The following is a 15,386-nucleotide window of genomic DNA, read 5'->3' as shown; positions in this document are numbered from 1 at the left end:
TGACGACGGCGACGGATTCCCCTCTTCGGAGCCCTGAACGGACTCCAGATCGGCCCTCCCGAGAGGTTTTAGGGCTTGGCGGCGGCTCCGTATCGTAAAACGCGATGAATCCTTCTCCTTGATTTTTTTTTCTCCCCGAAAGTGAATATATAGAGTTGGAGTTGAGGTCAGAGGAGCTCCAGGGGGCCCACGAGGTAGGGTACGCGCCCAGGGGGGCAGGCGCGCCTCCCACCCTCGTGGCTAGGGTGTGGGCCCCCTGGCCTTGATCTTTTGCCAGTATTTTTTATTATTTCCAAAAAGACGCTCTGTGGAGTTTCAGGTCATTCCGAGAACTTTTGTTTCTGCACGTAAATAACACCATGGCAATTCTGCTAAAAACAGTCTCAGTCCGGGTTAGTTCCATTCAAATCATGCAAGTTAGAGTCCAAAACAAGGGAAAAAGTGTTTGGAAAAGTAGATATGACAGAGACGTATCACGCCCGCACCCCCTAGGGCGCGCCCTTCGACCTTGTGGGCCCCTCGTGGACTCCCCTGACTTGTTCTCGATGCCAACACCTCTTATGTATCCCCAAACTTCCAGAACAGAACCTGGATCAGGAGTTCCGCCGCTGCAAGCCTCTATAGCCACCAAAAACCAATCGGGACCCTGTTCCAGCACCCTACCGGAGGGGGAAATCATCACCGGTGGCCATCTTCATCATCCCGGCACTCTCCATGATGAGGAGTGAGTAATTCACCCTCGGGGCTGAGGGTATGTACTAGTAGATATGTGTTTGATCTCTCTCTTTTGTGTTCTTGATACGGCACGATCTTGATGTACCGCGAGCTTTGCTATTAGAGTTGGATCTTATGATGTTTCTCCCCCTCTACCTTCTTGTAATGGATTGAGCTTTCCCCTTGAAGTAATCTTATCGGATTGAGTCTTTAAGGATTTGAGAACACTTGATGTATGTCTTGCATGTGCTTATCTATGGTGACAATGGGATATTCACATGATCTACTTGATGTATGTTTTTTTGATCAACTTGCGGGTTATGTGACCTTGTGAACTTATGCATAGGGGTTGGCACACGTTTTCGTCTTGACTCTCCGGTAGAAACTTTGGGGCACTCTTTGAAGTTCTTTTTGTTGGTTTGAATAGATGAATCTGAGATTGTGTGATGCATATCATATAATCAAACCCGCAGATACTTGTCGTGACATTGGAGTATCTAGGTGACATTAGGGTTTTGGTTGATGTGTGTCTTAAGGTGTTATTTTAGTATGAACTCTAGGGCTGTTTGCGGCACTTATAGGAATATCCCAATAGATCGATTAGAAAGCATAACTTTGTGGTGGTTTCGTACCCTACAATAATATTTTCGTTTATTCTCCACTATTAGTGACTTTGGAGTGACTCTTTGTTGCACATTGAGGGATTGTTATATGATCTAATTATGTTATCATTGTTGAGAGAACTTGAACTAGTGAAAGTATGAGCCCTAGGCCTTGTTTCTAAGCGTTGCAATACCGTTTTTGCTTACTTTTCTTACTTGCTACCTTGCTGTTTTTGTATTTTCAAGTTACAAAAACCTATATCTACCATCCATATTGCATTTGTATCACGATCTCTTCACCAAACTAGTGCACCCATACAATTTGCCATTGTATTGGGTGTGTTGGGGACACAAGAGACTCTTTGTTATTTGGTTGCAGGGGTTGTTCGAGAGAGACCATCTTCATCCTATGCCTCCCACGGATTGATAAACCTTAGGTCATCCAGTTGAGGGAAATTTCTTCATGTCCTACAAAACTCTACACTTGGAGGCCCAACAATGTCTACAAGGATAAAGTTTTTTTTGACTATATACTGCAAGGCAACAGCCTCACAGTTCTTTATTAAAAAGAACCAGAGAAGTTACAAGGTTACAAATTACAAGTAAAAGAACAAAGGAGATACTTACAAAGAATAACTACGGGATGTGTCTACAAGGATAAAGTTGCGTAGTAGACATCACATATCATGTTTTTTACATTGAAGTGATGTTCTAGTGGTCCGTTGCAATGTCATCCTCAGTTTCCCAATCATACACGCATATGTTGCCTTAGTGTTTTTTATATGTATTCTGCTATCATATAGTTTTATATTCAACTAGTGTTTTTTTAATCTGTTGTCTCGTTGTATCCCTAGCTCTTACATCATACTCCCTCCGTCCGGATTACATGTCGCAGAAATGGATAAAATGGATGTATCTAGAACTGAAATACGCCTAGACACATCCATTTATTTCCGGATGGAGGGAATACATGTCAATATGTCCTTCCTTTCTATTCTTCAGTACCTATTCCATCTCCCTGCCATAGCATGTTTTATAACTGAAGCACCATTCTTCTATATAAGGCATGCAAGGGGAAGACGGCTATGTTAGAATCGGAAGGGTTACAAAAAAGGTCTTTGCAAAAGATCCAAACGCCAGGAGATAGTAAACCAACTCCAGTGTTCATAGATACCGCTCCAGCATAGAGAAACCCAACTCCTACTAATAATAAGCAGATTCAATCGGCCAAAGAACTAGTCTGCTCCAATCCAGCAAAAATATGTCAACCCCATTCTAAAAAGTGTTTGCGTATCCTCACATCGTGAAATTTTATAGCATTGAGATCATATTTTCTACATATTTCTTACATAGCTCTCTTTTAGAAAATAGGCTTAAGGATAGAAGACTTTCTAAACTAGGATCGTGTTCGAGGAAAGTATCTTGCGGGAATTCTCTGTGCTCCAATGCTTATGTAAGTACCTGTTGTATATCACTATATTTTTACATCAGCATGTATTTTCTTAATCGGCATGAATCCAACCTTTATCTGATCTAAATTTACTTGTAGCAAAATGTATAATTAAAGGCGACAATGTTGATTTTTGTAAGGAAAACTGTCTGGTAGTTTTGCATACTGAGCTGCATGAGTGTACTATTTCATATCATGCACATTACTAAATTGTAATGATGTTCTGGTTGCCTAGTCATTCATTGTGTCCATGTTGCTTTCTTATTACCTTACCTAGCTGATAATAGTTGTGCCATATTATGTTGATTTGGTGTAGGCTGGTGCGGTCTGGTTGCCTAAATGTTCGTTGTGTCAATGTCGCGTTCCTATTATCTGACCTGGCCAATGATAGCAGTGCTAGTGTGTTAATTTGGTACATGCTGCCGAAGATAAGAAGGCAAACTCTGAGAACAGCAAGGCAAACCCATTGTTTCTTTCCAATAAATCTAGGCCAGGTAATATGGTAATAACTCTTGATTAATCTGTTTGATTCCCCTCCTAATTTATGTTATGAAGCAGTGGTCGAGACACTCTCCACTATCAATAATACAAGCCTGCCAAAATCGCCAAATTTGTTCAATTTCCTCTGTCTCGAATCCAACGAAAAAATGTATGTTTGTGAACCAATTACTGGCTGAAGCAATGATGGAAATCATGGAGGAATCAGAGGTGCACATTCTTCCACAACAACAACTGATCAATGATTTCAGAAACAGTGTAGCAAAGAAGGAAGAACTTGCTCACATGCTTATCGGCATGATCCGCGCTGAGGTTACAAATTGTGAGGTTATAGATCATTCGGTTCTGTTCATTTATTTGCACTGGTATCAATCTTTGATTGCCCAGTGGATGTAATTTCCTGTAATATATGCTGGATGTGGTATGTTTTTCCTTGTATGTCGTACGTTTGCTTAGCGCGCCTCGCATTCCAGCTAACTGATCGCTAGGAAGCCAAAAAAGCAGTGAAATTATTAGTTAGCACGAATTGTCCATAATTGCTTGTCGTAATGGGCTCAAATTATAGCTGGGCTGGCATCGATGTTATCTAATTGGGCCTATAGACATGTTCGAACTTTAGCGGGCCCATTAAGTTGATGGGCCGTAACCATACCAAAAGCTCTATTGGGCCGCTATAATTGAAACAAGCCAACTGTTAATGCTTGGCCGTGTTACCTCCCGGGTCATTAACAGGCTGACCTCGAAGCGGGTAATAAGTGGGCCCATTCGATTTCACGGGTCATTAAGAGGTTGATACTAAGGCCGGGCTATATATGACCCAACTGTACTGTGGGACTTTAGCAGGACGAAAGAGACAGTGGGCTCGCACTGGACCATCAAAAGCATGGGCCGCTAAGAGGCAGAAAGTCAAGTTAGACTGTATATGGCCCAACTGTGTTGTGGGCCTTTAGCAGGCCGAAAGAGAAATTGGGTTGCTATTGGACCATGAAGAGCATGGGCCGTTAAGAGGCCAAAACTCAGGTCCAACTACAAATGTCCCAACTCATTTATGGGCCGTTAACAGGCAGAAAGACACACCGGTCTAGAAATTGGCCCAACACTTAAATGGGCCGCTAAAAGGCTGAAAGACATACATCCCGAAAATTGGCTCATCCCTTGAATGGGCCGTTAATAGGCCGAAACCACATTGGGCCGATATTGAGCCCAAATATATAGCGGGCTGTTAACGGGCTCAAACTGACGATGGGCTGCAATGGTGTCAAATAGTTAATGGGCCGTTGATGGGCCGAATTGGCACATATCATATGGGCCGTGGGCTTAAATGGACCAGACACAAGTAGGGCCTATATGGGCCGGCCTGCTAATTTTCACTAGGTTAGCCTCTTTCACCTAAATGGGCCACTATTGGGCCTTGCCACATGCCAACGTATCATAGGCGCCTCCCGTACAATGAGTGGATGACATTTGCCCGAACGTTGAGCCCACACGTGGATCCTCCAATGAATGAAAAATTTGCACGTGGAAAATCCCCATTGGTCGGGGCTGTTAACGGGTTATCAGATCTAAACTGGAACCCGATAGCTTAACGGCGGCCCGTTATGGTGGATGCCACGTGTCGGTTACCCTTGACGAAAACACTTCCATGACGCGCCATTTATCGACATGGAAGTGGACACTTCTGTGATGATAATTTTGGTATTGTCATGGAACACTTCTATGACAACACATGTATGACTATCTTGATTCTGTCATAAAATCATCATGGATGTACATGCATGACAAAAAACACGACCTATTGTGACAAACACGTATCATCACGGAAGTGTGTTTCTTTGTAGTGAAACACACCGCAAAAATTGATTACATCAAGTAGAACTCCAAGAACATCGAGGAGAACATTGTATTGAAGATCAAAAAGAGAGGAGCCATCTAGCTACTAACTATGGACTCATAGATCTGTGGTAAACTACTCACACATCATCGGAAGGGTAGCAAGGTTGATGTAGAGCCCCTCCATGATTGATTCCCCTCCGGCAGACTGCCGAAAAAGGCCTCCGGATAGGATCTTGCGAGAACAAGAACTTGCAGCAGCGAAAAGAATATTTTGGGTGGCTCTCTGTTGGTTTCCCGATTTTAGAGAATTTATAGAGGCAGAGTTAGGTCAAACGTAGGCTTGTGGGCCCCACGAGCTACTAGGGCACACCTTGGTGCCTCGTGGGCCACTGCTTCATCTTCTGGCCCACTCCTGAAGCTTCCAGGGTCTCTTATGTCCAGAAAAAAATCTCCAACAAGTTTCGTGGCATTTGGACTTCGTTTGGTACTAATATTCGGAAAAACCAAAAACAGGCAAAAAGCAACAACTGGCACTAGGAACTAAGTTAATAGGTTAGTCCCAAAAAATGCTATACAATTGCTTGTAAATGCATATAAAACATCCAAGATTGATACTACACTAGCATGGAACAATAAAAAAATTATAGTTACGTTCGAGACATATGAACCAACAACACTTGAGCTAGTTCTAGAGGCAAGACTAGGAACCGTGCATTTAACCATGTATTATTCCACACGAGCATATGAGTTTTGCACTGAATCACATATTCCAGGATCATATCAGTTATATAATAGAATATAAACACCATAGTTCTGAATATGGAAATATAATAATATAAATATTATTGTATTTAGGGCATATTTCCAACACCTTCTTCATAGTACCCAGCATCAGGACAACTTGATACGTCTCCAACGTATCTATAATTTTTTGATTGTTCCATGCTATTATATTATCAATCTTGGATGTTTTATAATCATTTTATAGTCATTTTACATCATTTTTCGGTACTAACCTATTGACATAGTGCCAAGTGCCAGTTGCTGTTTTTTGCATGTTTTTTACATCACAGAAAATCAATACCAAACGGAGACCAAATGCCACGAAACTTTACGGAGATTTTTTATGATCCAGAAGACACCTAATGGGCCAAAGCTACACCTCGGGGAGCTCCGAGCAGAGCACAACCCACCAGGGTGCGCCAGGAGGCCCAGTCGCGCCCTGGTGGGTTGTGCCCACCTCGGGTGCCCCCGGACCGCCTCTTTTCTCTATAAATACCCCCAATATTCCAAAAACCCTAGGGGAGTTGATGAAAATCAATTCCATCTGCCGCAGAGTCCAGAACCACCAGATCCAATCTAGACACCATCATAGATGGGGTTCACAACCTCCATTTGTGCCTCTCCGATGATGCGTGAGTAGTTCTTCGTAGACCTTCGGGTCCGTAGTTAGTAGCTAGATGGCTTCCTCTCTCTCATCTGATTCTCAATACAATGGTCTCTTGGAGATCCATATGATGTAACTCTTTTGCGGTGTGTTTGTTGGGATCCGATGAACTTTGAGTCTATGATGAGATCTATCTTTTTATATCCATGAAAGTATTTGAGTTTCTTTCATATATTTCATGCATGATTGCTTATAGCCGCATATTTATTCTCCGATATTTGGGTTTTCTTTGGCCAACTTGATCTATTTATCTTGGAATGGGAAGAGGTGCTTTGTAGTGGGTTCGATCTTACGGTGCTTGATCCCACTGATAGAAGGGGAACCTACACGTATGTATGGTTTCTACTAAGGATAAAACAATGGGGTGTATCTCTACCTAGATAGATCTTGTCTACATCATGTCATCGTTCTTATTGCATTACTCTGTTTCTCCATGAACTTAATACACTAGATGCATGCTGGATAGCGGTCGATGTGTGGAGTAATAGTAGTAGATGCAGGCAGGAGTCGGTCTACTAATCTTGGACGTGATGCCTATGTAATGATCATTGCCTGGATATCATCATGAGTATTTGAAGTTCTATCAATTGCCCAACAGTAATTTGTTTACCCACCGTTTATGATTTTTCTTGAGAGAAGCCACTAGTGAAACCTATGGGCCCCGGGTCTCTTTCTCATATTATTTGCCTTCGCGATCTCTTTTATTTTCCTTTTATTTTCAGATCTATTACACCAAAAATACAAAAATACCTTCCTGCAATTTATTTTATTTGGCATTCGATATATCAGTATTTACAACTTTCTCCCGTTCACATGCCAATTTCTGGCGCCACTACCCGAAAGGGATTGACAACCCCTTTTACACGTCGGATTGCGAGTATTTATTATTTGCATGCAGGTGTTGTTTACGTTGTTTTGCTTGGTTCTCCTACTGGTTCGATAACCTTGGTTTCATATCTGAGGGAAATACCTACCGCCACTGTGCTGCATCATCCCTTCCTCTTTGGTCAAATACGGACGTAGCTTCAAGCGACATCAAAAGGAATTTCTGGCGCCGTTGCTGGGGTCGATCTTCAACATATACCATGTTCCTAATCACAAATCTCATCTCCTCACATTTTACATTATTTGCCATTTGCCTCTAGTTTTCCTCTCCCCCACTTCACAAAAATTTGCCATTTTATTCGCCCCTCTTTTTCGTTCACCGTTTTCTTGTCAGATCTATCATTTGCTTGGAATCATGAGTGATTTCGGTATGACACCAAAAGATGATTGCCTAACTCCTAAGATTGGATGTACGGGCAATCTGGATGCAGAACTTTTATCTTGGGGCAAGGGAATGTTATGGGAAAGGAATGTATCCAAGAATTTTTCAGTTGTGTGGGAAATCTAAGTCTTGATGATGCTCCTATACTTAGGACTACTAGATCTTATGCGGATGCTATTTCAGCGCTAGTTCTGGAACTTGAAAGAAAATTTATCCGTACTCATCCTACTTTGCAAAGATTGTTTTTTGAGCTCCTTGTGCCTTACTCTCATGCAATGACAAGTGACAAGTGCTAGTTCACCGTTTTTCAACATATACCTTTGCCTTACTCTCATGCAATGACAAGTGAATAAACACTCATCGTGAGAATAACACATCTAGCATGGAAAATATTAGCCACCCCTCACCGCTCCACGAGCGGAACGAACACACAATAGATAAGTTTATTTTGAAAATTAGAGATGGTACATACAAATTTTCTTAGAACGGTAAAAGAATACCGCATATAGGTAAATATAGTGGACTCATGTGGCAAAACTGGTTTAAAGGTTTTTGGATGCACAAGTAGAAATCATACTTAGTGCAAAATGAAGGCTAGCAAAAGATTGAGAAGCAACCAACCAAGAAATGAATAATCTCATAAGCAAGCATTAAGCATAATTAACACCGAATAATGCACCACAAGTAGGATATAATTTCATTGCATAATTATTGACTTTCGTGCTTGCATAGGGAATCACAAACCTTAACACCAATATTCTAACTAAAGCATAATTACTCATCAACATAACTCACATATCACACCATCATATCTAAAAACTATTACTAAGAATCAAGTTTATCTTGTCCAGTGATCTTCGTGAAAATTTTCATTATATCCTTCTTGGATATCTATCACTTTGGAACTAATTTTCATATGTTGCTTTTGACAAGCTCAAACAAATATAAGTGAAGATCATGAGCATAATTTTTTCTTTCTCTCAAATTAATTTAAGTGAAGCAAGAGAGAATTTCTTGAAAATTTTATTAACTCTCAAATAAATCTAAGTGAAGCAAGAGAGCATTTCATCAAAATACTATAGCACACCATGCTCAAAAAGATATAAGTGAAGCACTAGAGCAAGTCCATAGCTCATAAAAGATTTAAGTGAAGCATAGAGAGCAATTTTAACAAGTCATGACATAATTTTGGCTCTCTCAAATAGCTGTGTCCAGCAAGGAATCAAGACTTAAAACACAAAATTAAATAATCAAAGACTCATATCATACATGACGCTTCAAGCAAAACACATAGTATGTGACAAATAAAAATATAGCTTCGAGTAAAATTCCGATGGTCGTTAGAAGAAAGAGGGGATGCCACTCGAGGGCATCCCCAAGCTTAGTTGCTTGCTCTCTTTTGGATAATTGCTTGGGATGACAGGGCATCCCCAAGATTAGGCTCTTCTTACTCCTTATTCCTTCATCCATCGTAAGATAACCCAAAACTTGAAAACTTCAATCACACAGAACTCAATAAAACCTTCGTGAGATCCGTTAGTATAAGAAAAAAATCACTACTATAAGTACTCTATGAAACTAATTCATATGTTGTTCTAGCATTATATCTACTGTATTCCAACTTTTCTATGGCAAAAACTCATCAAAGAAAACCATAGAGCCATCAAAATAAGCACACAACGCAAAGAAAACAGAATCTGTCAAAACAGAACAGTATGTAGTAATCTAACTATTTGGAATATTTCTGTAACTCCAAAAATTCTGAAAAATTAGGACGACCTAAGAAATTTGTATATTGATCTAATGCAAAATGAATGGGTATTATATCACTCTCCGGTTAAAAATGATAATTATTTTTGCGAGCGCAAAAGTTTCTGTTTTTCAGCAAGATCAAACAACTATCAACCAAGAAGATCCTAAAGGCTTTACTTGGCACAAACACTAATTAAAACACAAAAAACACAATCATAACAGTAGCATAATTGTGCTAACACTCAAAAACATAAATAAAAAATCAAAAGTATATTTTATTCATTGGGTTGCCTCCCAACAAGCGCTATAGTTTTATGCCCTTAGCTAGGCATAAAGCACGGATCTACGTTGTGTCATCTTTGTTCAACTCTTCAATCAAACACTTAGAATTCTTCAAGGATTTAGCATAAAAATTTTCCATGACAATACTTCTAGGAACAATTTTGAAGAATTCATTTTTGCCCAAGGGATCTCTTATAACTTCAACAAAATCCGAGTGGATACTAATCATCTTAAGATCCCCTTTACTAGAAGTTGCACCTTTACTCTTGGTAACTTGGGTAGTCTTGCCAATTTTTACAGGAGTTTTTTCAATAGTTTTAGCTGAAGCAAAAGCCGTTCTCAAATTACTAAAGATTTCTTCTAGTTTATCAATCCGAGACGGACTTTCTTCAATTCTTTCATGAATTATGGTTCCCTTTTCTTTTAACAACTTAAAAAATAACCCCTCTTTTGACCCAATTTTAGTTCACAATATGCTCTTCAGTAAGCAGTTTCTTTTCAATAGCATCTAATCTTTCCATAACATGCTCAAGAGTTAAAGTTGTTTCATTAGTCATAAGAGGTGGTGATCCCACTAAATTTCCCATAGCATTGAAAGCATCAAGAGGGGGACACATCAAGAAATTTCCATGGGTAATCGTATCAAGGACGAATCCATACCAAGTGGTGATGCCCACATAAAAGCAACGAAGAAGAACAACGGTAGACTGCTTACGGATAGATCTATTATGAGCATTGCAAATTCTATACCAAGCATCTTTTAAATTTTGTCCACCCCTTTGTTTAAAGTTGAGAACCTCGTTCTTGGCAGTGCATGCAATAGAGGAAGAACTATCCATGACGATAATAACGGCAAACAAGATTGAACACAAAAACAGATCCGGCAAGAAAACAACGAACGGAAGAAGAGGGGCGAATAAAACAGCAAATATTTGTGAAGTGGGGGAGAGGAAAATGAGAGGCAAATGGCAAATAATGTAAATTGCGAGGAGATGAGATTTGTGATTAGGAACCTGGTATATGTTGAAGATCCTCCCTGGAAACGGCGCCAGAAATTCCTTTTGATGTCGCTTGAAGCTACGCCGGTATTTCCTCAAAGAGGAAGGGATGATGCAGCACAGCGGCGGTAGGTATTTCCCTCAGATGTGAAACCAAGGTTATGGAACCATTAGGAGAACCAAGCAACACAATTGAAACAACACCTGCACACAAATAACAACGACTCGCAACCCGACGTGTAAAAGGGGTTGTCAATCCCTTTCGGGTAGCGGTGCCCCAAGATGGGCAAACGTACGTGAGATAAAATTATAGTATATTGATAGATGGAACGCCAATTCAAAGAAATAAGAATAAATTATAGCAAGGTATTTTTGTATTTTTGGATTAATAGATCTGAAAATAAATGCAAAGGAAAAGTAGATCACAAAGGCAAATATATGAGAAAGAGACCCAGGGGCCGTAGGTTTCACTAGTGGCTTCTCTCGAGAGAAAAAAAATAGCAAATGGTGGGTGAACAAATTACTGTTGGGAAATTGATAAAACTTAAAATAATCATGACGATATCCAGGAAATGATCATTATATAGGCATCACGTCCAAGATTAGTAGACCGTCTCCTGCCTGCATCTACTACTATTACTCCACACATCGACCGCTATCCAGTGTGCATCTAGTGTATTAAGTTCATGGAGAAACGGAGTAATGCAATAAGAACGATGACATGATGTATATAAGATCTATCAATGTAGAGATAGACCCCATCATTTTATCCTTAGTAGCAACGATACATACGTGTTGGTTCCCCTTCTGTCACTGGGATCAAGCACCGTAAGATCGAACCCAGTACAAAGCACCTCTTCCCATTGCAAGATAAATAGATCAAGTTGGCCAAATAAAACCCACATATCAAAGAAGAAATATGAGGCTATAAGAGATCATGCATAAAAGATATCAAAGAAACTCAAATATTATCATGGATATAAAAATATATAACTGATCATAAACTCAAAGTTCATCAGATCCCAATAAACACACCGCAATAAGAGTTACATCATATGGATCTCCAAGAGACCATTGTATTGGGAATTCAGCGAGAGAGCGGAAGCCATCTAGCTACTAACTATGGACCCAAAGGTCTACAAAGAACTACTCATGCATCATCGGAGAGGCACCAATGGAGGTGGTGAACCCCATCCGAGATGGTGTCTAGATTGGATCTAGTGGTTTTGGACTCTGCGGTGGCTGGATCAATATTTCGTCGACTCTCCTAGGGTTTTGGGAATATTGGGGTATTTATTGAGGAAAGAGCTGGTTCGGGGGGCACCCGAGGTGGGCACAACCCACCAGGGCGCGCCTGGGCCTCCTAGCGCGCCCTGGTGGGTTGTGCTCTCCTCAGAGTACCCCCTAGGCGCAGCCTTGGCCCATTAGGTGTCTTCTGGTCCATAAAAATCTCTGTTAAGTTTCGTGGCATGTGGACTCCGTTTGGTATTGATTTTCTGTGATGTAAAAAACATGCAAAAAACAGCAACTGACACTTGGCACTATGTCAATAGTTTAGTACCAAAAAATGATATATAATGATTATAAAACATCCATGATTGATAATATAATAGCATGGAACAATAAAAAATTATAGATACGTTAGAGACGTATCAATGCCCAGTCCCAAAATGAAAAATGAATTAATTTTATGTTGTCAATTAGTAAATTCCTTGGAAAGTGTTGGTATGGAGGGCAACCGTGGATACGGCTAGCCATGGAAAGTGAAAGTATGGTTGAAAAAGGAATAAACTTTATTTTTTTTTGTTTGGGAACCGCCTATGATATATCTAGCATGGAAAGTGTTGTGAACTCTAAGTCGTCTTCATTGGTGGGATGGATACACCTCCCAAAATGTTTTTGTCTCTAAATTTTTCGCTTTGAGCTCTAGCACCTCTACAAATCCCTGCTTCCCTCTACGAAGGGCCTTTCTTTTACTTTATGCAATTTTTATTTTGAATTTGAGTCTCCATATTCTCTTATAAAATCACCAACTAGGAGGCACTATGATCATACTTGAGCATTGGGTGTAGTTAATATGCAAGTGTGTTTCATGAATGGATCAATGATTGAGCATGATGGGCTAGGGATAACTTATTTTAGTGTTGAAATTTTGAAAGACATGGTTGCTTGTTGATATGCTTGACTATTTAAGTTATCATGTCAAAACTAGACAATTGCTTTGAACAATATAAAAGTCCAAATGTCCATGCTATGAAGAAAAGAAATATGATACGACATGTTAGGCAGCATTCCACATCAAAAAATCTGTTTTTATCACTTACCTACTGGAGGATGAGTAGGATTTAAGCTTGGGGATGCTGATACGTCTCCAACGTATCTATAATTTTTGATTGTTCCATGCTGTTATATTATCAATCTTGTATGTTTTATAATCATTGGTGGGTTGTGCCCACCTTGGGTGCCCCCGGACCGCCTCTTTGCTCTATAAATACCCCAATATTCTAGAAACCCTAGAGGAGTCAATGAAAATCAATTCCAACCACCACAGAGTTCAGAACCACCAAATCCAATCTAGACACCATCACGGATGGGGTTCACCACTTCCATTGATGCCTCTCCGATGATGCGTGAGTAGTTCTTTGTAGACCTTCGGGTCCGTAGTTAGTAGCTAGATGGCTTCTTCTCTCTCGTTTGATTCTCAATACAATTGTCTCTTGGAGATCCATATGATGTAACTCTTTTTGCAGTGTGTTTGTTGGGATCGGATGAACTTTGAGTTTATGATCAGATCTATCTTTTTATATCCCTGAAAGTATTTGAGTTTCTTTGATCCCTTTTATGCATGATTGCTTATAGCCTCGTATTTCTTCTCCGGTATTTGGGTTTTGTTTCGCCAACTTGATCTATTTATCTTGCAATGGGAAGAGGTGCTTTGTAGTGGGTTCGATCTTACGGTGCTTGATCCTAGTGACAGATGGTACCGACACGTATGTATTGTTGCTACTAAGGATAAAACGATGGGGTCTATCTCTACATAGATAGATCTTGTCTACATCATGTCATCGTTCTTATTGCATTACTCTGTTTCTCCATGAACTTAATACACTAGATGCATGCTGGATAGCGGTCGATGTGTGAAGTAATAGTAGTACATGCAGGAAGGAGTCAGTCTACTAATCTTGGAAGTGATGCCTATGTAATGATCACTACATGGATATCGTCATGAGTATTTGAAGTTCTATCAATTGCCGAATAGTGATTTGTTTACCCACTGTTTGCTATTTTTCTCGAGAGAAGCCACTACTGAAACCTACGGCCCCCGGGTCTCTTTCTCATATTATTTGCCTTCGCGATCTGTTTTATTTGCCTTTTATTTTAGATCTATTAAATAAAAAATACAAAAATATCGTGTTGCAATTTATTTTATTTGCATTCGATCTATCAATGTTTACAACTTTCTTCCGTCCACGTGCCAATTTCTGGCACCGTTAGCCGAAAGGGATTGACAACCCCTTTTACACGTCGGGTTGTGAGTATTTGTTATTTGTGTGCAGGTGTTGTTTACGTTGTGTTGCTTGGTTCTCCTACTGGTTCGATAACATTGGTTTCATATCTGAGGGAAATACCTACCGTCGCTGTTCTGCATCATCCCTTCCTCTTTGGGGAAATATCGACGTAGCTTCAAGCGACATCACAACTTTATCGTGTCTTACTTCGGAACGTAACTTGTTCATTCCTTTATGCTTTCAGATATACCTAACTACTTCTATATCAATCTCATTCATGTTACATTTTTCAATTGTTTTGCAGTAATGAACACCGTATCATTATCGCATAACACTAATGCCCCAGGATGGCCGGGCTTATTTCTTTGATTACAGGAGAGACCCTAACAAGCTGTGGACCGATCTAAAGAAAGTTCTCAATGCTGCTCTTTTGATGTGTCATAAGTCCGACAGTACGAGCATGTTGTATTCGCGCTACAAATTTCACACCAACTTATGTTGCCGGCAACAATCGAAAAATGAAACCATGCACATGTCTGACTACTATGCCATGGTCCTCATGGATGACTATGTGCGCGCAGGGCCTCTTTTGAGAAGTCATTTAATGTTGCAGAAATGGTCCAAAGAGAATGATAAGGAAGTTAAGCTAGCTCACTTTTGGAGAGAGAATGAGCTATTGCGGGGGGGGGGGGGGGGCAAGAAGAACGAGAGTTGAGAATTAAACATCAAAATGCCGATAGATGTTATTGCTAACATACATACATATTTTCAAACTTTAAATTGGGTCATGACATCATAATGCTCCTTTCGTAAAACTTGTCAAACTTTAAATTGGGTCATGACACAATGCTTGTTACCTTGCACTACTTTATTAATTGTCTTATTATCTTTAGTTTATATGTACTTGCCATATGCTCTTATGAATTAGCTTGTGATCTCTAGTTTATCTGTACGTGTGTCATATGTTTGTATGTACCTTTTGATCTTTTTTATATGTATGTATTTTGAATGTTGTTGTGTGCTAGAAATAACAG

This window comes from Triticum urartu, chromosome 3A, assembly GCF_056163025.1.
Source record: "Triticum urartu cultivar PI428250 chromosome 3A, HENAU_Tu73, whole genome shotgun sequence".
Lineage (NCBI taxonomy): Eukaryota > Viridiplantae > Streptophyta > Magnoliopsida > Poales > Poaceae > Triticum > Triticum urartu.
This window is presented reverse-complemented; position numbering follows the sequence as displayed.